Below are 20,949 nucleotides of genomic sequence, written 5' to 3' on the forward strand. Positions count from 1 at the left end.
ACCCCCACTCAATAAACAGTTATTAAGTACCTACTGTGTGCCAGGCACTGTGCACAACAGGTGGAAGGATGCTGGAGGACTGGTGAACTCACAGAGGACGTGAGGGCTTGAGGGCTGCTGTCTCTTCTCACATAGGAGCTCTTTACCTTTCACAAGTGCAGGACCGCTAGCTTCCACGGCTGCCCTGAAGTCCGCCCCCTCCCCTTGGACCTCCTCCACTGCACATGTCCCAGAAGCAGCGCCATCATCATTTTATAAGTTATTCATAATTGTGGCTAATTGTGTGCACAGTGATTTTGCTTTCCAGATCCTCTCGGTGCAGGACATGCTCATCTTCACAGAGAAATGGAGTACAAAAAAAGGGGTTCCTTTTGAATTCTGATGCTGCTTCTCACTTTCTGGGCGGCCTTGAGCACTTGACCGCTGCGAACCTCGGCATGTGTAAACGGAGCCAGTATGCCCTGGCCTGCCTCCCGTGTGCTGTGATTGCGGCGAAGCCATGACAAATGGACAGAGAAACATTATCAATTTGAAAGTAACTTATAAAACGATGATGGGGCTGTGTGTTACCAGGGCACAAGGCACTGCTTGCCCTGGGGAAACTTTCTCCCCTGTGGAGTGCATACCCCACCCCCACCCCCCACCCCCCCGCAACCCATGCACCAATGGTTCTGAGGGCTTTTCTAGCTCTGATAATCAAAATCTGTTTCCCATGAGCCTTTCCTGCCACAGCCACCAAGCTGACTCATTACCACCCCATGAGTATCATCTCCAACAAGAAAAACCTGCAACATCCTGTAACCTTGTGGAAAAGTGTTTGTGCTCATTCCTCGAATCTGAGAAAGGTTAAAACTGAGCTCCTCCAGGAGGGTGTGTCTGGATCACAAGCCTGCTCATCTGTAGGGAAGTGTTAAAGGAATAATTGAATCTCATCTTTCTAAGACTAAAAGCTATGTGTTGTTCTCCTCTTAAACCAACCCAACTTGCTGACTTCATAATTTACAAACACCTCGTAGTTTGGTTCTTGGTAGACAGTGACCCGCCGGGTCAAAGAAAAGCCCAAGTGCCAGCGAGCCTGGGGTGGAATCTCAACTTCCCTGGGATGGGTTGAGTTAGGTACCCCCACCCCCCCATTCATATGCTGAAGTCCCAACCCCCAGGACCTCAGAGTGTGACTGGATTTGGAGACAGAATCTTTAGCAAGTTAAAATGACGCTATTAGTGTGGGAGCTAAGGGGAAAATGTGCACACATGCATAGAAGGAATATATCACAAAGAGGCAGAGAGGGAAGATGGCTATCAGCCAGCTAATCAGCCAGGAGAGAGGCCTGGGATGGATCCTTCCTCCCGGCCCTGCCGACATCTTGATCCCAGACTTCTAGCTTCTTCAATCGTAAGACAATACATTTCTGTTGTTTAAGCCACCCAATCTGTGGCACTTTGTCACAGCAGCTCCAGCAAACGGGTATGTTCCTCAACTGTTGGTACCCATTCAAATCACTCCACTTCCAGCCACACCGGTGTAGACCTGGCACTGAACTTACCCCCTACCCATAAAACCAACTAGACCAAGTAGATGCAACGAGTGCTTTCAGACACTGGACGACAGTCAGTGCAGGGCTGTGACCCGTATGAGAAGAGAAACGAAAGAGGTAAGCCCATGGACCATCCTGGCTTTCGGCTTCCAGGCCCATTTCTAGACCATGACAGTGAGGGGAGGGGGTCCTAAACAGAGCACAGCAGTCTTGCAGAGTTGAGAAGACAGAGATAAAAATTCTGGATGGTCGAGGTGGCTGAAATTTGCAGGGAACAGGGCCAGAGAGGAGGAAGCTAGGTAAGGAAAGAGTTCCAGAAGCCTACAGAGGAACCGCCCCACAAGACCCGTACTAATGACAGCACGTGTACAGTGAAACTCCATGAGGTGAACCGAAACACAAATCCAAAAACAACGACCAGGGACCCACGAACTGAACACCTACCAGGGCTGGGACATGTCTGACTTCTGACCAGTTAGAGTGGAAAAACCTGAAACACTCAGGAGAGACTCTGGAAAGGCCACAGCTTAGAATTGGAATAGGCCAAACCAGCCCTGGAGTGGAGGCGCTCTAGACTTGCCCAAAGAAAGCTTAACAAGAAGCCTTCGAATGATCAAGACTAACAAACATGGCCTAATTATTCACAGAAGCTCAGGAAGAATGTGGTTGGCAGGGCACCTGGGTGGCTCAGTCGGTTAAGCGTCCAACTTCAGCTCAGGTCATGATCTCGCGGTCCGTGGGTTCAAGCCCCGCGTCGGGCCCTGTGCTGACAGCTCAGAGCCTGGAGCCTGCTTCTAATTCTGTGTCTCCCTCTCTCTCTGGCCCTTCCCGGCTCATGCTCTGTCTCTCTCTCCCCAAAAATTATAAATAAACGTTAAACAAATTTTTTTTAAGATAAATAAAGTTTAAAAATATATACAATATTACTCTGGAGAGGGGCGCCTAGAGGGGCCTCAGTCAGTTAAGCGTCCAACTCTTGATTTCCACTCAGGTCATGATCTCATGGTTCATAGGATTGAGCCCCACGTGGGGCTCTGCACTGACAGCGGGAGCCTGCTTGGAATTATCTCGCTCCCTGTCTCTCCTCCACTTGCATGTTCTCTTTCTCTCTCCCTCAAAATAAATAATCAACTTAAAAATACTAGTCTTGGGAAAAATGACTATTTTTGTGGGTTCATAACAAACCTAATCACCAAGATTCACTCATGACACATTTATGCGGCAAGAGACTGGGATGTGATGGTGAACCAGGCAGATGTGATCTCTAAGCTGGATGCGAGGCAGTCACACAAGGCTTGGTACCGGACTTTTAAATCAAACACAGTAAATGCTCTATCCAGACACTGCAGCGGCCTGTTCAGGATTAAATTGGGGTGTGAAAGTGATCAGTTAAGCAAACCTAACATGAGCTTTTATCAGCTATTGAGACAGATTATCAAGGTTGGAGTTTACGAAGGAGACACCTTAGAAGTCTGAACATTTGATTTGTGCGCTCGGTTTTACTTGCAAAGTGAGATAAACCTGGCCAGGTTATAGCAATTTCACTTCTTGTGCTCCAGAATTCACTCCCATAAAATTGAAGTGGCCCGTCTGGATTATGTCCACTGTCGAAAAACACTGAAATGAACGGAGAAACATCCTGAAAGTCTCCAAGGCCGTAAAGAGACACCTCTGGTTTAAACTGCTTTTCTGGCCAGAGTGATTACTGTCCCTTTGTTTCGGCGGAATTGGCCCCCTGCCCCCTCTGCAGTGGTGAAATCCCAAAGCTATGAAATCATTTCCTCCACATACACACAGGATGGGTCCACAACCTGCCTTCGCAGCCAGGCTTCCCAAGTCAGGCTGAAGGAACAGGACCTCCGTGTGGCTGCACTGGGAGCTAGGTTTCGACCCTTTGGTATTGCTGGTCCCTGAAGTACCTGCAGTGCATTGTTGATGTGGGCTAGTGGCGCAACGGACAGACTAGCGCTGTGGCCGTGAAGGAGGAATGGGAAGGACCCCTGTGTTGGAACAGATCTACATACTGACAGCGGTGGCGGTCACGCGAAACTACGGCTGATGAAAGTGCACTGACGCGCACACAGGCGCGCGTGTGCATGTGCGACAGGGGAAGCCTGCAGCAGCTCTCGGATGTTCCCGATGTCATTTACTGGTTGTGTAAGATAGAGACACTAGGGGAACAACAGAAGGCCACCAGCCTCCTGGGGATCTAACGATGTTTCTAAATAAGCTCACAAAAACATCCTCAACCCAAAAGAAGTCAAGAGAGTACAGAAAGCTGGCAGAGGGGGTGTGCACAAAACATGCTTGCCTTCACTCCACGTGTGTCCACGCTTACAGTCACCGAACGGGAAGCGTGCTGGGGACAGAGAGAACTACGACGCAGGCTCTGCTTCTACAATGCTCACAGTGGTCTCGTGGGCCCAGTGCACTGATGGGATGTGCTGCGTGGATGAATCTGCAACCGCCGAGAGGGTAGGAGCGACAGTCGGTGAAGCTGGAGCGGTGGCACCAGCCGGTGGAAGACGCGGAATTGCTAGTCCCGGCCCACCAAGGGCACGTGACCACGATGGAGGGAGGCCTCCACGCTGAATGGCAGGCTCTGGTTTACAAATGCGCAGACACCGTCACTGTGCAATGTGGTACCGACTGCTCAGAGTGCTCTGCGTGGGACAGCGGCACAGGAGCTGCCACCAATGGCATTCCTTTCTCTTACCAGTTTATCCACTTTTACTCATAATCCTGTGAAGTGCTCAAAGCAGTGAATTTTTCCAGAACAGTGAATTTTTCCAAGTGTCTTGTTCATTAATGCAAGTGTCATCACTCCCCCTTCAGTGTTCAAGAACACTCTGTAACTTGGGAAGCCTGCGTGGCTCAGTCGGTGAAGCGTCCGACTTTGTCTCAGGTCATGATCTCTCAGTTCGTGAGTTCGAGTCCCATGTCTGGCTCTGTGCTGGCGGTGTGGAGCCTGGAGCCTGCTTTGGATTCTGTGTCCCCCTCTCTCCCTGCCCATCCCCTGCCGGCACTGTCTCTCTCTGCCTCTCAAAAATAAACAAACATTAAAAAAATGTTTTAAACAACACTCTGTAACTTAAGAAGTTCAACAAAAATTAGTTGAAATTCAAGAAAAGCAAAAACGGTGGGAGTTGGTCGGTGACCCGGGAAGCTATCTGAACACGTCACCGGGCAGGTTTCCCAGCTGGCTGATCCGGCCACTCCTGCAGCTTCCTGGGAGGCATCTGGAGGGAAACAGTGACACAGCAGTGCCCTGCAAGTCACGTGTCTGAGCCCTCTCAGCAAAGACTGTTTTATCCCACAAAACTATCAGAAGCATTTCCCCTGATTTAGCTGTCTTCCAAAGTGGAATATTTCTGTCCCTTTACATGCACTCTTCTCTAGAGATCAGAAGACGGGGAGGAAAAAAAAGCAAAGACAAATAAGACTGGCCCTTGTCTGATTTACGGACTGACTTTTCATTTCCTCTTACATCCTTCCTCATCACTGTTCCTCTACCAGCAGGTTCCCCCCGCTGGCTTTTTCTTGTTGTTGTCTTGCCCACAGTTGATGTGGGCTTCGTAAATGCTAGCTAGTGTTTAGAAAAGCTAACGAGTCAATCACCGCCGCCATTTGTACGGCCCCCAGGGATCTTGGATGCGGTCCCAGAACACGAGATGAAGGGGAGCAGTTGGTAACGACCTGAAGTTCCCCCATTCTCTTCCCAATGGCTTCGCCATGAAAATACTCAGGAAGTTTGGGGCGTGTTTATGGGTTGCAAAAGGTGAAAATCATCAAACAAACAGAATTCTGAATAATGTTCCACTTTCTCTCCGCCTTCTACTTCCTTGCCAAAGGGGACCGCAAAAGCCATGGGACCCAAGGGCAGCGGGTCGGGAATTTCCAGGAGCCCGTTACACTGCTCCTCTTTGTCCTGGCTCAGTGCCAGTAGCCCTGGGATTGCTGGTGACCCTTCAGCCTGATGGCCTGTAACCTTCTGTTCGCTGCCAGATACAGCTAAGACTTGTCCCAGGCATGGAACAACTTCCTGTGATTGTCCTGGAGATGGCCTGGCCCACAGGATCAGCTTCCATGGTTGTCAACAGACGCAGAAAGGTCCTGTGTCTCTGCAGCGTGGCGGGCCTTGGAAGGAGGAATCTTGAGGAGGGATGTTCGGCAGAGATAAGTGTGCCACATTACATGACATGCACTTGACCTTCCTCATGAATTGTCAACCTAAGTGCCACTGAGTGTCCTGGCTAGTTTCTCATTATTTCTTACATGGTAGATTCTCAGAGGTCATTAAGACCAGCTAATCAAATCTGCAGGTGTTGTGAACCCAGGAAGGTCACCAATACATTAGGTATCAGGCTCAGGATCAACACGACGGCTTGGAACAATGGCTGAAAACCAACTCAGGAAGAAACAGCTGTTTGAAACTCTAGTAAGTTCTGTGATAGAGTAAGAGTCTGTGGTGGAATGGACAACTTGACAACTGACCTGGCTGATGAGGAAATATTTTAAGCGGGGTCCCTGCAACAGCATGAACACATAAGAATAAGATTTTAGTTTCCTTTATTTTATTGTATTTATTTTTTGAGAGCGAGAGAGAGAGAGAGAATGTACATGCAAGAGCGGGGGAAGGGCAAAGGGAGACAGAGAGAATCCCAAGCAGGCTTGATGCTCAGCGCGGAGCCTGAAGTGGGGCTTGATCCCACGACTTGGGGATCGTGACCCGAGCCTAAACCAAGAGTCAGACACTCAACTGACTGAGCCACAAGGTGCCCAGAGAATAAGCTTTTAAAAATCACCATCATCCCCAAGCGTTGGGTAAAGATTAATGGTAATGGTTACACAACATCATGAATGTGTTTAATGCCACTGAACTTTACCCATGGCTAAAATAACCCATATTATATATGTATATTTTACTCCAATAAAAAATGACAAAATATTACTCTCACAGTCATGGGTGTCTGTCCCCTAGGGACACTCCCACTGCTCAAGCTGAGTGCCGAGGCACGAGGGCTCCTGGGACTGTCTCCAAAGGAGTCCGCTAACGATGAGAAGATATTCCTAACAGAGCAACAGAAAGACCTCAAGGCAGATTTTTCTCAAAATAGTAATAACAGTTTGCACCGATGTCAGCGGTTTGCATGGATTGGAGTGAATCACTTAACGTCCACATGGACCCTGTGGGGTACACACCCTCCATCCCTCTGGGGACACTGAGGTGCGTGAGCTACTCAGATCACCTACCTTGGGAGCCTGGGTCTTAAACGTGTGCTGCCGTGACATCAGAGGCTGCTGTGAACTGACCACAGCTATGTGGGTCACATGTAGGTCACCGAGCTTAGAAGCCCCAAGAGCGAGCCGCAGAGAAAGGAATGAGGCAAGGGGAGTGCTCGCTTCAGACGAGCTCTACCTACGTAGAGAAAGGAATGAGGAGAATTCGGATTCGGATTGTGGGAGAGTACGCATTTGGATTACAAAGCCCAGGAGATGAGAAAATTCAGCACAGTTTTATAAAAATGAGCTCAGTCTAGGGGCGCCTGGGTGGCTCAATCGGGTAAGTGTCCGACTTTGGCCCAGGTCATGATCTCGCGGTTTGTGAGTTCGAGCCCTGAGTCGGGCTCTGTGCTGATAGCGCAGAGGCTAGAGCCTGCTTCGGATTCTGTGTCTCCCTCTCTCTCTCTCTGATCCTCCCCCCGCTCATACCCTCTCAAAAAATGAATAAAAACATTAAAAAATTTTTTCTGACAGCGTGGAGCCAAGAGCCTGCTTCAGATTCTGTGTCTCCCTCTCTTTCTGCCCCTCCCCCACTCATGCTGTGTCCCTCTCAAAAATGAACAAGCATTAAATAACATTTTTTAAATGAGCTCAGTCTAGCAAGCCATCCTCCCGTTTCCTAAAATAGAGGAATTTGGGAAACCTGGTGTCTTGTGTTATTAGATATAAGATATCTGAGGTTCAGTGCAGAGAAAAATCTTCTTAAAATGCCACAACAGTGCCTGCAGCCTAGAGGCAGCTCAGCAAATCAGCGAATCTGTGTTTCATTGCACACATAGTTAAAAAAAAAAAAAATTCTGCCTGGATTAAAGATTCATGTTTGAAAAGGAAACTATAACAGTATGGAAAACACAGAGGTGGACAGGGCGAGTGGGAGGGGAGGAGAGACGAGAGTGAACGGGAGGAGGGGGCTGTCGGGGGCCCAGGCCGGCAGGGGTGGGGGCAGCAAGCAGTGAGCTGCAGCCCCACATAGACGCTGCAGGCTAGCTCCTCAGCTCTAAGCACCTGCTGGCTACAGGAAGCTGCCAAAACCACCTCCTGGGCTCTGGCCAGCACAGGCCGTGAATCTACTCCACCCAGGAGACCACAGGCCACCAGTGTTCACCGAAGCTCCTGTCTCAGCCAGGGACAAGCCAAGATGCCAGAGGGCGCCAGCCTGGACGCTTAGCCCCAAGTGCCTGCAGAGAAAAAGAACCTTCTCAGTGCCAACTTGGTTTCGTGAGTTGTGTGGCTCAAGGCACATACATCTGCTACGTGGAAGAAGCCGTTATTGCTTACAGTTAAGGCAACCCCCCTTGGGCCTCCCCGTTGCTGACCCAAATGTCCTTCCTTTCACCCAGGAACACATGTACAAGCCAGGGTTCAGAAACGTGTGTCGAGTGAATGATGGGGACCGGTCCAGACACCGACCGGTCTCACTTCCAATTCCACGTAGCGTGCACTGAGCTCAGGTGGGCCCTCGATGTAAGCAGTCCCTCTCCTCACATGTCACTGTCCCGCTGCACTTGTGACTTCCAAGAGTCCAGAATGGACCAAGTTAAGGATTTTTCACTGCAATCCTTCAGAAATCATTTTTCTATTTTGTCGAAACTGTGCCCTCCAGAGGGGGTGGGGACATGTGTAATCGACCTAGGGTCCTTCCAGAAGGAGCTGGTTGGAGTTTCCTTTTCCAGTTTGGGTTCTTTTCATTTGTTTTGATGAGTTTCACAGCACCGAATTATGCAAACATGTACTCAGAAATATGTTTTCTTTCTGCCAGCTTTCTCTAAAGCTCTGGCAGTCACAGAGACCAAAGCAAAAGAGTATCTGGTTGTTGACATTTGTCTAATGAGGTTGGACGTTATTTCTTATGTGTCACATACCTTTGTAGACCTCCTTGTGTAAGCGGCTCTTCATTTTTCTTCTTTAATTTTTTTCAATATTTGGTTTTTTTGAGACAGAGAGAGCTAGACTGTGAGCAGAGGAGGGGCAGAGGGAGAGGGAGACACAGAATCCAAAGCAGGCTCCAGGCTCTGAGCTGTCAGCACACAGCTTGAGGCAGGGCTCAAAGTCATGGACCGTGAGATCATGACCCGAGGCAAAGTGGGACACTAAACTGACTGACCTACCCAGGTGCTCCTTCCTTTTTTATATTTTTTAAGTTTTATTTTTTTAATGTTTATTTCTTTATTTTTAAGGGAGACAGAGACACACAGAGCACGAGTCAGGGAAGGGCAGAGAGAGAGGGAGACACAGAATCCAAATCAGGCTCCAGGCTCTGAGCTGTCAACACAGAGCCCAATGCAGGGCTTGAGCTCATCAACCTTGAGATCATGAACTAAGCCAACGCTGGACACTTAACTGATTGAGCCACCCAAGCGCCCCAGTTTATATTGTTTTTGAAGTACCTACTGTGTAAAATAGTCCTTGACAACATTTAGGAAATGCTCGCTAAATATTTGTTGAAGGACTGAATGAATAAATGAAGTTTTATTTTCATATGATTGAAATTCTACAGCCTTCTCTTCCAGAAATTATGCCATTTTCTTCCATTTAAATACAATACAGCTGGAATTAGTTTCATATATCTATATTGTTTTTCATATAATTTATTGTCAAATTGGTTTACATACGACACCCAGAGCTCTCCTCAACAAGTGCCTTCCTCGATGCCCATCACCCATTTTCCCTCTCCCTGCCCCACCCCACGCCCCCATCAACCCTGTTTGTTCTCTGTATTTAAGAGTGGTTTCCCTCCCTCCCTCTCTGTTTGTATCTATTTTTCCCCTTCCCTTTCCCCATGGACTTCTGTTAAGTTTCTCAAGATCCACATATGAGTGAAAACATAGAATATCTGTCTTTGACTGACTTATTTCACTTAGCATAATACCCTCCAGTTCCATCCACGTTATTGCAAATGGCATGATTTCATTCTTTCTCATTGCCAAGTAGTATTCCATTGTATATATAGACCACATCTTCTTTATCCATTCATCAGTTGATGGACACTTAGGCTCTTTCCATAATTTGGCTGTTGTTGAAAGTGCTGCTGTAAACACTGGGGTACAGGTGCCCCTATGCATCAGCACTCCTGTACCCCTTGGGTATTGTATGTCTATATTAAGTGGGATTGAGTTATAGTTTTCTTTCTTTGTACTGGAATCTCCTTACCTAACTTGGTGGCAGGTTACTGAAGAACTATTTCTGTGCCTAAATAGTTTAAAAAGTATGCAAGTTACCTGTTCTCTAAAGTTCACAAGAACTCAAGTATCAAAATACTCTGAATCAAGCATATGTCTTAGAGGTAATTATCTGAACAGGATAACGTTTTAGGGTCTAAGACTTTGGCAAGGCAATGTTAGAATTCTCATTTGGGGTGAAAATTTGGGTGAGATTAAATGCCACTCAAATTTCAGTTTTAATTTCTAATTACACGGTTCTCATGGCCCAAGACCCCAAACCACTGAATTCTTGTCAGCACTGAGAGAGAGCCACAGACTTGCTTCTTGTGAAATGGGAACTGGCGGTGATGAACCAAAACAGCTACTGAAAAGGAGGCCTGGGAGGGGGTGACAAAGCAGCCCGCCTGTTGGGGGACCCAGACGGCGTGTTGCCTTTTTGTGAGCGAGAGCGAGGTATTTCTCCCCATGGAAAGCAAGGCTTTGCTCGGTACTGTGGATACAGTACCCCAAAGAGTGCCCCGGGAGCATGGCCCGTGGAAGAGCCACGAGGCCCGTGGGCCAGACCGAAGACGCTCCGCTCGCCACGAAGACAGGGCGTTCTCGGGCCCGCGGCACCAGCTAGCAAGGGAAGGGACCCTGACTTTGAGGTCCCTCACTGCGGGCGCTTGGGGAGAGGACCCCGAGCAAGTGTCCCTGGGCCCCCGTGCTCATGGGCTCACAGTGTGGGAAGGGAGACAGACAAGTCAACGGAGGCCTCAGCTCCCGAGACAGCAGACGTGGGGCCGCCCTCGCCAGGGCCTCCCGACATGCTCTGGAGCTGGGGGACACAGGGTCTCTGGGCACATCCAGCCCGACACAAGCTGGGGGCCTTCTCCAAGCCACGATTAGAGACAAATATTTTTCTATACTTTCTGTTAATCTTTTATGTTTAATTATTACAGGACTATAATTACGACATGCCGAACGGGTCACAGAAACGACGTAGGTACAGAGTGACAGATTTACTTACAAAAAATCAAAAATGTCTACGTGGTGAAAAGGCCCCTTGAACAAAAGTCAAGGTAAGACAAGGCTTCGGCTCGGGTCATGATATCACGGTTCCTGAGATCAAGCCCCGTTATCGGGTTCCTCGCTGACAGCACAGAGCCTGCTTGGGATTCTCTCTCTTTCCCTCTCTCTCTGCCCCTACTCTGCTGTCTCTCTCTCTCTCTCTCTCTCTCTCAAAATAAATAAACATTTTTTAAAAAGGAATATGGGGTGAGCTACAATAAACAAAACATATTCACAGAGGAAACAGATGGCCCGAAATCATACATCCAGACATTGCTAATTACAAATGTGCTACCTTTGCCCATCAGATTGCCAACAAATTTTCAAACGTGCATGACATGTGTATTTGTGGATGTTAGTGTGATTATTTATAATGGCCCCAAATCAGAAAGAAACTAAATAGCCATCAAAAGGTTGAATAAATTGTGGTATAATTATGCAAGTCCCACCCCAACCCCCCTCCACCCCGTACTTTGGGAATCTCAGTGCTCTGCTTTGTGATTCTTCGAGTTATTTCATTAGTCCATTTACAAGTCGGAGTGAAATGAACGGTAAAGTTCATAATTACAAAACAGAAGCAAATTTTCAAACAACTGAGCAGAGGCTGTTCACATCTTTCTATAACGTAGCCCTCAGGGCAGTTCGGGTCTCCCTGGACCTGCTTCTTCCACCGGCTTCCAAATCTCAGGCCAAAACGCCCTGCAATTCTGGACTCCTCTCTTTTTGTCACCAAGAACCAATATATCAGCATGCACCACCCCCTTGCAGAGCCCCTCCCTGTCACCTGGATCACTGCAGTCACCTCTCACCTCTTCTCCCTGCTTCTGCCCTTGTCCCTACAGTCTATCCTCAATACAGCCGCCAGGTCCATCCTGTCACAACGTGTGCGAAATCGTGTTGTTTCTGTGCTCATTGTCCTCCAGTGTCTTCCTCCCACACTCAGGGGACAAGCCAAAGGCCCTGCTTGAGTCCCCCACCCCTCCCATCACCTCTCTGACCTCATCTACTCTGTCTTCACTGCCCGGGCTCCAGCCCAGCTCACTGCACCTGGTAGGAGGAGTGCGCTATGCCAAGTCCTGGACAGTTCGAGCTCGGTCCCAGCACAGGCCGAGAGCTGTCCCTTAAGGCAAGAGCAATCCCCCAACAGGACTTGTAGATGATGGCTGCCAGAAGCTGAGGCCCACAGGGTCAAATAGTCATTGGCAACATGGATTTATCAAGTCTCCAAAAAAAGTGAGAGAGAAATAGAATATGTATTATGCTTTATATTCCTTAGTGAAGTCATCGCTTGAGGCATTAAGTATCAGCGACTGCTGCAATCACAAAAAGACAACTCGCTCGGAAAAGTGTGCGACTCTTGATCTCGGGCAATGTGAATTCGAGCCCCACGTTGATGGAAGAGATTACGTAAAAGTAAACAAACAGGTAAACTTAAAAAAAAGACACACACACTTGTTCTGAGATGGGGAACGGATTCATTACACTGGTCTCTCAGAAAATAACATGTCGGAGTGCTGACTATTACGACCTAGAGGCAGGTGCGTCTTACACATGGCGGTGGTGCAAACTGCCAGCTTCCAATTTGAAAAGAGCCAAATACCAGAATTGGGAGAATTTTCCCTTTGCTTCCCTGTCCTTTGCTTTCAACTCGACCTCATCCTCTTGTCCTTTACCACCACGCTTCTGTTGTCCACTTCTTCCTCAAGCACCTTAGGAATGTTCCGAGTCGGCGTCACCAGAAAGAGTAGGAAGCCCCAGTTTGGCGTTCTCCACTGCGGCTGGTTTCGGTGATGAAGCAGCTGTCCGTCTCCATCTGCCTTGTCCTGTGCCCCCGGTCCCTTCCTCATCTGTCCGGCGCTCCCCCTGCAACAGCCCAGCTCTCAGCTCCCCTGGCTTCACGGCACCTCCCCTCCTATCCCCCCAAAGTCCCGCCCCAAGCCCCTTTGCTTCTAACTCATCACGCTCTCTTTGAATGATCTCCTCCAACTCCCCGATTTCAACCACTTACTACCTGTGCCCCAGAGAGCGTCCCTGAGCTCTGCACAGATCCACCCCATTTGTGCATGTCCCACAGTCACCTCCAACACCATGTGGCCGACCCCGAGTGTGCCGGCCACGAGGACTCGCCCCCAAACTAGGATCTTCCCAGACTGACAGGAGGGACCAGTTGGAGAGAAACAAGACGAAATTTAACCGTACTAAGTATCGGTCTGGCTCCTGGGCTTAAGGGAAACAGAACACTAGCTGTGGGGCTGTGACGTACCGCAATGGTGACTAGAGCCAATCATACTGTGTCACACGTTTAAAAGTCACTGAGAAAGTAAATCTTAAAAACTTTCATCACAAGAAACAAATGCATGACCTCATCTGGTGACAGATGGGAACTAGACTCATTGTGGTGAGCGTCTGGCCACAGGAAAACGTGGACCCGTGACGTGGTGCACCTGAAACAAATACAGTTTGTGCGTGGACTGCACTTGGAGAAATAAGAACCGGGGAAAAGCAGAGCAGCAACGGCACAAGAACAGACCGGAGAGAAGACAGCCTCACAGAGCCACAGAGGAAGCTGGGGGTGAGTCAACAGCGTGGTGCGGCTGCCAGAACAAAGCTCGTGGCATCTCCAGCGGCCTTGTCCGGAGGCCGGCGTCCGGATGAGAAGTGATCATCCTGCCCCGACACCCTAGGTCTGCAGCCTCAGTCCTCCTGGCGCTTCGGAAGGGCTCCGTCGGAAGGTGTGCACAAAGGGCCGCGAGCACAAAGGGCCGCGTAGACCGGCCACACGGAGAAGACACGTGTGCAGGGCTTCTGGGTGGCGGAGAATGACACGTGTTCTGTGAGCCGGATTCTCACAGTCACAGCTGTCACACAGTTATTTGCAAAGCATGTTATGCAACCGGTTTCCTGTCACTGTATGTCTCCAGATAACACATGACTGGTGAAAGTGTGGCCAGCATTTAAGTGGGTGGCCATCAATATCCCTTCAGATCTAGTTCACAGTGACGGCTGTGTTGTCTCTGGGGTTGCCAATCACCCTTCTCAACATTATTCCCCCTCTCTCACGTACCTTTTTTCTGAAGTTTTCATGGATTTATTTTGAGGGGGGAGGGGAGGGACAGGGAGAGAGAGGGAGACAGAGAATCCGCAGCAGGCTCCAAACCGTCTCATATACCTTTTAGTTAAGCAGTCAACAAGTTTCGTTGGTTATTTCTCTAAAATCGTTCTCATATTTTCCCCTTCGGCTGCATTCCTATTAGTACCCTTTCTTTTCCAGTCTCCCTTCCAGCTAGAGCACAGACTCTGATAAGTCTTTCCTGACAGTTTGGCGGCAACATTGACAGTTTTTGGCCACCTGAATAACCCTTGCTGAATAACCCACCTGAATTGAACCCTTCAATTCACCTGAAATGAATTGCCTACTGAAGATCAGGGTTTTCTGGGGGTGGGGTGGGGAGAGGGAGCTCAGCGTTCAAAGCCACACAATCGCAATAAAGGGCACGACACACTCTAGGACTCCAAGACAGGCATTTACTTCCCAAGGCGCTGGACATCTTAAAGAAAAGGGATGCCAAACTCGATGACCTGAACTCTTGGCCCAAAACCTGGTTGAAAAACTAGGCTCTCTATGACAGGCCTAAAAGAATCTGTTCTGTCTTACACCCACGGGCTGAGACAACTCGAAACAAACCTCAGAGTTTACTACCACAAGATGCCAAATTATTCCACCAGGTCTTCTATGGGAAATCAAGAGCACGCTTAAGAAAGTCTGGGAAGGGGTTGGGGGCGGGGGGGCGGGGGGCGGGGGTGGCGGGTGACTGGCTGGCTCGGTCGGTGAAGTGTGCGACTCTTGATCTCGGGGTTGTGAGTTCCAGCCCCACGTTGGGTGGAGACATTACTTACATATGTACATACACACATATACACACATACATACACATATATACACACATGCATACACACATACATACATAGAAAGAGTGGGAACCTGACCATTGGAATAGAGACATCTGAGGACATTTGGATGATTCTGAGTACCCTAATCTCCCAACCCCCAAAACACACTGGTGGTACCACCAAGGAGTCAGGATCCTCAGGAATGAAGGCTTAGGTCACCTCACCAGGTGGAGAAGCCCTGATAGGTTGAGCAAAAGGGGCACAGGAATCAAGGACTGTATTTACCATTCACATGCTCGGCTTTGCTATGACATTTCAGTAATTTTCTTCCTTTCCTCTTTCTTTTCCATACTATTTTATTTAGAATGTGTTGGTGACAATGCACTTCACAGTATCATGCCTAGCTCGCGGACACACAACAATACTAAAGGGAAGTGGCATCGCCCACTCTCTGACATGACAGAGAAGTAACGGGCAGCTGGCAGCGGACTTCTCACCAGAACTAGTTCTGAGTTGTGGTTTGGGGTGTTTCTTCCTGGCTGTTTAACCTCAAAGCTGGTTCTCCAGCCCTTTCGACATTTCTGTGAGCTACCCAATATCGGCTTGATAAGATCCTTTTCTGCTTACATTAGTCAGCTCAGCTTCTGTTGCTTGCAAATTAAAACTCGCAGTGCTACAACATCTATATGGACAGTGTGGTCAGTCTGGCTTTCCCCATCTCTAACACACCAGAGTTGAAGGAAGGAATTAGTCGATAAAAAAAGGAGAAATTAAAGAGTCAGAAAAAGTACAAAAGTAGAATAATCAAAACTAATAATCAAAAAAAGAACTAATAAACAAAAATAAAAATCCATAAACTAGAAAAGCCGTGAGCTAACCTAACCAACAAGGAAAAAGGGGATAGAGCAGAAATTCACAATGACAAAGAAAAAATACCTCTGGAAAGGGTAAAAAAAAAAAAAAAAAAAAAAAACTTAAAAATTATAAGAACTATTTTGTAAAATTATATGAATTTGATAGCCAGACTGAAACAGATACTTTTCCAGGAAGAGCAGAATTTACAAAACCGACTTGGGGAGATACAGACTAAACAGATCAATCCATAAAAGAAGTAGACAGTCGACAAAGATCTAAACACACCAAAAAAGCAGCAGATATAGTTTAGAGGGGAATTCTGCCAAAATTTTAAAGTGCTGTTAATTCCAACTCTACTTAAAATATTCTAGAACATGGGGCGCCTGGTTGGCTCACTGTGTACAGCATGTGGCTCTTGATCTTGGAGTCGTGATTTCAAGCCCAACGATGGCTGTGGAGCCTACTTAAACAAATTCTAGGAGCGCCTGAGTGACTCAGTCGGTTAAGCATCTAACTTCAGCTCAGGTCATGATCTCACGGTTCGGGAGTTCGAGCCTGGGCCGGGCTCTGTGCTGACAGCTCAGAGCCTGGAGCTTGCTTTGGATTCTAGGTCTCCCTCTCTCTCTGCCCCTCTCCCACTCATACTCTGTCTCTCTGTCTCTGTCTCTCTCCCAAAAATAAATACAGATAAAAATTTTTTTTTAATTCTAGAATATGACAAAATTCCAAATTTTTGTATGATCCAAGTATATAACATTTATGTCAAAAGCCAGTAAAGATTTTACAGAAATAAATAAAGCCAAATTTAAAGCCAAAGACCAATTTCACTTCTGAATATTTATACAAAAATTCAATAGAAAATAGAAAATAGGTGCATAATCCAGCAACACAAAAAGAAAAACACCCTGTCCAGCTGGGATTTATTCTAGAAATATAAGGATGGTTCAATATTACATAATCTATTAATAGAATTCATTGCTTTGGTGGATTTAATGAAAAAAATCATATAATCATCACTAGAAATGCTGGAAAACTTTTTAATAAAATTTAACAATGATTTTTTTTTAACAATGATTTTTGATGGGAAAAAAAACCAGGAGTACAGGACTCAGTGGAAAGTGTGACTAGCTTGAAAAAAACATTCTCCTAGCCTCAAAGCCATTATCTCAATAAAAAAAAACCCCACAGCTTTATTGAAGCACAATTCACAAAGAACTGCACATAATTATTATGTACAGTTTGAGGAGTTTGAACTTATGCAAACATTCATGAAACCATCGCCTCCAAGTTTCCATGTGTGTGTGTGTGTGTGTGTGTGTGTGTGTGTGTGTGTTAAAAACACTTGATATGGGGGCACCTGGGTGGCCCAGTAGATTGGGTGTCCGACTTCAGCTCAGATCATGGTCTCGCGATTCATGGGTTCGAGCCCCACATCAGGCTCTGTGCTGACAGCTCAGAGCCTGGGGGCCTGCTTCGGATTCTGGGTCTCCCTCTCTCTCTGCTCCTGCCCCACTCATGCTCAGTCTCACTCTCAATCCCTCCCTCTCAGGAGAACTGAAATCACTGTCTCAAACATATATCTGCACTCCTGTGTTCATTACAGCATTGCTCACAATAAGTAAGATATGAAAACAATCTAAGTATTCATTGCAGGATGAATAAATGAAGAAAATGTAGTAATATGTATGCAGTGAAATATCATTCAGCCTTAAAAAGTTAATTTTGAAATCGAACATAACCCCTTCCCCAAAAATAACCGGTTTTCTTTTGAAACTAAGCAAGCTGATTCTAACACAGCCAGGAACACACTAAATAACAAACCTCTATAATGAAAACAGTATAATAATGGCGCACGGACAGACCAATGAAGAGAACAGAAAGGCCAGAAATAAACACAGGAGTTTCCTCCAGGATGAGGAAGGTCAGCGTCTCAAATCCGTGGGATACAGGTGACGTTTTTAATAAGTGACGTTGGGGCAGCTGTATAGAAAATATCAACACATTTTACTAGATGGGATTTTTTTGCACACATATACACACAAATTACATAAGCAAAATCAAAATACAAATGACAAACCAGGGGAAATTATACATGGCTTTTCTCACAAAGGACTTGTCACCCCTGAAATTGGGACTAAAAGACCAACAGTGGAGGAAGAGCGCACAGGTCTCAAGAAAATATTCAGCCTCCCTCTGAACTAATACCACACAGAAATGTAGGTTTTCACCGATCAGATGGCAAAAGTCCCACAGCTGGACAACACATTCTGTTGGCGAGGCACTATTTTACTTTGTCAGTAGGACTGCAAAATGGGACATTTGGTAATATTGACTAAATGTATAGTTTCACAGACCCAGCAATCCCAGCTCTGGGAATACTATCAATGTACCTGTACAAGTACAAAATGCCGCATACACGTTTTCCTAGTCACGGCAATGGTTGCGATAAGAGTAAAAGCAAGCCAGGTGTGCAAAACAAGGAACTGGTTAAATAAATGTGCTATAGCCACATGACAGAATATTATACAGCGAATGCCAGGGCGCCTGGGCTGGCTCAGTCAGTGCAGCGTGTGACTCTTGATCTCAGGGTTATGAGTTTAAGCCCTACGTTGGGAGTAGACATTACTTAATAAATCAAACTTTTAAAAAATTGTTAAAAACAGTGAAGACTCCCAGTCACTGATGTGGAGAGAATTATAAAATAACATTTTTTGAGACCTGTTAAGATGTTAGCCACTTTGAAACATACAATTTTGTTACTGACTAGCCGCCATGTGTACATTTTATCTTCAGGACTTATTTATTGTATACCTGGAAATTTGTACCTTTTGACCAAGCTTTACCCATTTCACCCACCCCACCCCCAGCCTCTGTGTTTCTCTGTATCTCTGAGTTCAGGGGTTTTTGTTTTGTTTTTATATTCCACACATAAGTGAGCTCAAACAGTAGTTGTCTTTATTCTGACTTATTTCATTTAGCACTATGCCTTCAAGGTTGAGCCGTGTTGTTGCATATTCCATTGCCTATATATACCACATTTTTTTTTTAATTTATTTTTGAGACAGAGAGAGAGACAGAGCACGAATGGGGGAGGGGCAGAGAGAGAGGGAGACACAGAATCGGAAGCAGGCTCCAGGCTCCGAGCCAGCATCAGCACAGAGCCCGACGTGGGGCTCGAACTCACGGACCGTGAGATCGTGACCTGAGCCAAAGTCAGACGCTTAACCGACTGAGCCACCCAGGCACCCCAATATACCACATTTTTTGCCCATTCATCCACCAATATCATTTAGGTTGCCTCCGTGTCTTGGCCATTGTAAATAATGTTGCAATGAACACGTGGGTGCAGATATGGTTTTGAGCTGGTGTTTTTGTTTCCTTTGGATATCTTCCCAGAGATAAAATTGCTGGATCATAGGGTAGCTCTACTTTTAGTTTTTTAAGGAACCTCCATATGTTTTCCAAAGCGGCTGCACCAGTTTGCACTCCCACCAATAGTGCACGGGGGTTCCCCTTTCTCTGCATCCTCCCCAGCATTTGTTATCTCTTGTCTATTTGGTACTAACCATCTTAAAATGTGTGAAGTGACTTCGCATTGTGGTTTTGATTTGAATTTCCTTGGTGATGAGTGATGTTGAGCATATTTTCATGTGGCCGTTGGCCATCTGGATGTCTTCTTAAGTCAACAGACTGAGATGCAGAATGGTATACAGAGTAAGCTACCCTTTGTGTAAAAAAAAGGGAAGAATGAAAAAACAAATAAATGATTTCCTTGTATTTATATAAAGAAATACTGGAAGGGGACGCCCAGGAGGCTCAATCGGTTAAGTGTCCAACTTTGGCTCAGGTCATGATCTTGCAATTCGTGGGTTCCAGCCCCACGACAGGCTCTCCGCTGTCAGCACAGAGCCTGCTTTGGATCCTCTGAACTCCTCTCTCTCTGCCCCACCCCCACTCTCTCTCAAAAATAAACATTAAAAAAAATACTGGAAGGACGAAGGAGAAAAACTAATAAAAATGTTTACTTCAAGGTTAAGTGTGTTTTAAATATACTTTTCATTTTTGAAACACGTAAACATATTACCTGTTCAATAACAGTTTAAAAGTGTAACGGATTCCGATTCTGTGTCTCCCTCTCTCTCTGCCCCTCCCCCGTTCATGCTCTGTCTCTCTCTGTCTCAAAAATAAATAAACGTTAAAAAAAAAAATTAAAAAAAAAAAAAAAAAAGGGGACGCCTGGGTGGCTCAGTCGGTTAAGCCTCCGACTTCAGCTCAGGTCACGATCTCACGGTCCGTGAGTTCGAGCCCCGCATCGGGCTCTGGGCTGATGGCTCAGAGCCTGGAGCCTGCTTCCGATTCTGTGTCTCCCTCTCTCTCTGCCCCTCCCCCGTTCATGCTCTGTCTCTCTCTGTCTCAAAAATAAATAAACGTTAAAAAAAAAATTTAAAAGTGTAACGGAGACAGGAAGATCAACTGAACAAAACTGCCCCCAAACGGACCCAACTAAGTATCTAAGATTTACGTTGCATTTAAGATCACGTTATAGAAACAGAAGTACAAGTGGCTGTTACATATGTAAAATACACAACCTCACTGATCAAGAAATTTAATTAAGGGGCATCTGGGTGGTTCAGTCAGTTAAGTGTCCCACTCTCGATTTCGGATCAGATCATGATCTCACGGTTCATGGGATTGAGCCCCACATTGGGCTCTGCACCGACAGTGTGGAGCCTGCTTGGGATTCTCTCTCCCTCTCTGCCCCTCCCCTGCTTGTGCTCCCTGTCTCTCTCTCTCAAAAAATATTTTTTTAAAGAAATTCAATTTAAACAAAATGCCACTTATCAACTCTTGACTTTGCAAAGATGGAAACATTTCCTAACACACTACATTTGAGGAGTCTCAAAGGGACTAGCACTTTCATGCCCGGTTGCTGGGTGTGACAAGTGGCATCACCATTGAAGACAATAATCTGATATCTAGTGGCAGTTTATATTTGCATACACTTTGACTCAGCAGCTCCACTTCTAAGAGTTTTTTTTTTTTTTTCACAAGCATAATCGCACCTGACCACAAAGACTGATGTACACAGATATTTGCTGCAGCACTGTGAACAGTAGCAGGAGACTAAAACCAAGAAAAAGTCTACCACGGGTACCTCCCTGCAGTGAAATACG

General features: G+C 46.7%; 1 protein-coding gene across 1 annotated transcript in view; it reads right to left on the bottom strand.

Moving 5' to 3' along the window:
- Positions 1-20,949, bottom strand: part of GAB3 (GRB2 associated binding protein 3) — a 79,248-nt gene that overhangs the window by 45,238 nt on the left and 13,061 nt on the right. The window lies entirely within an intron of this gene.

Source organism: Panthera tigris, chromosome X (assembly GCF_018350195.1).
Source record: "Panthera tigris isolate Pti1 chromosome X, P.tigris_Pti1_mat1.1, whole genome shotgun sequence".
Lineage (NCBI taxonomy): Eukaryota > Metazoa > Chordata > Mammalia > Carnivora > Felidae > Panthera > Panthera tigris.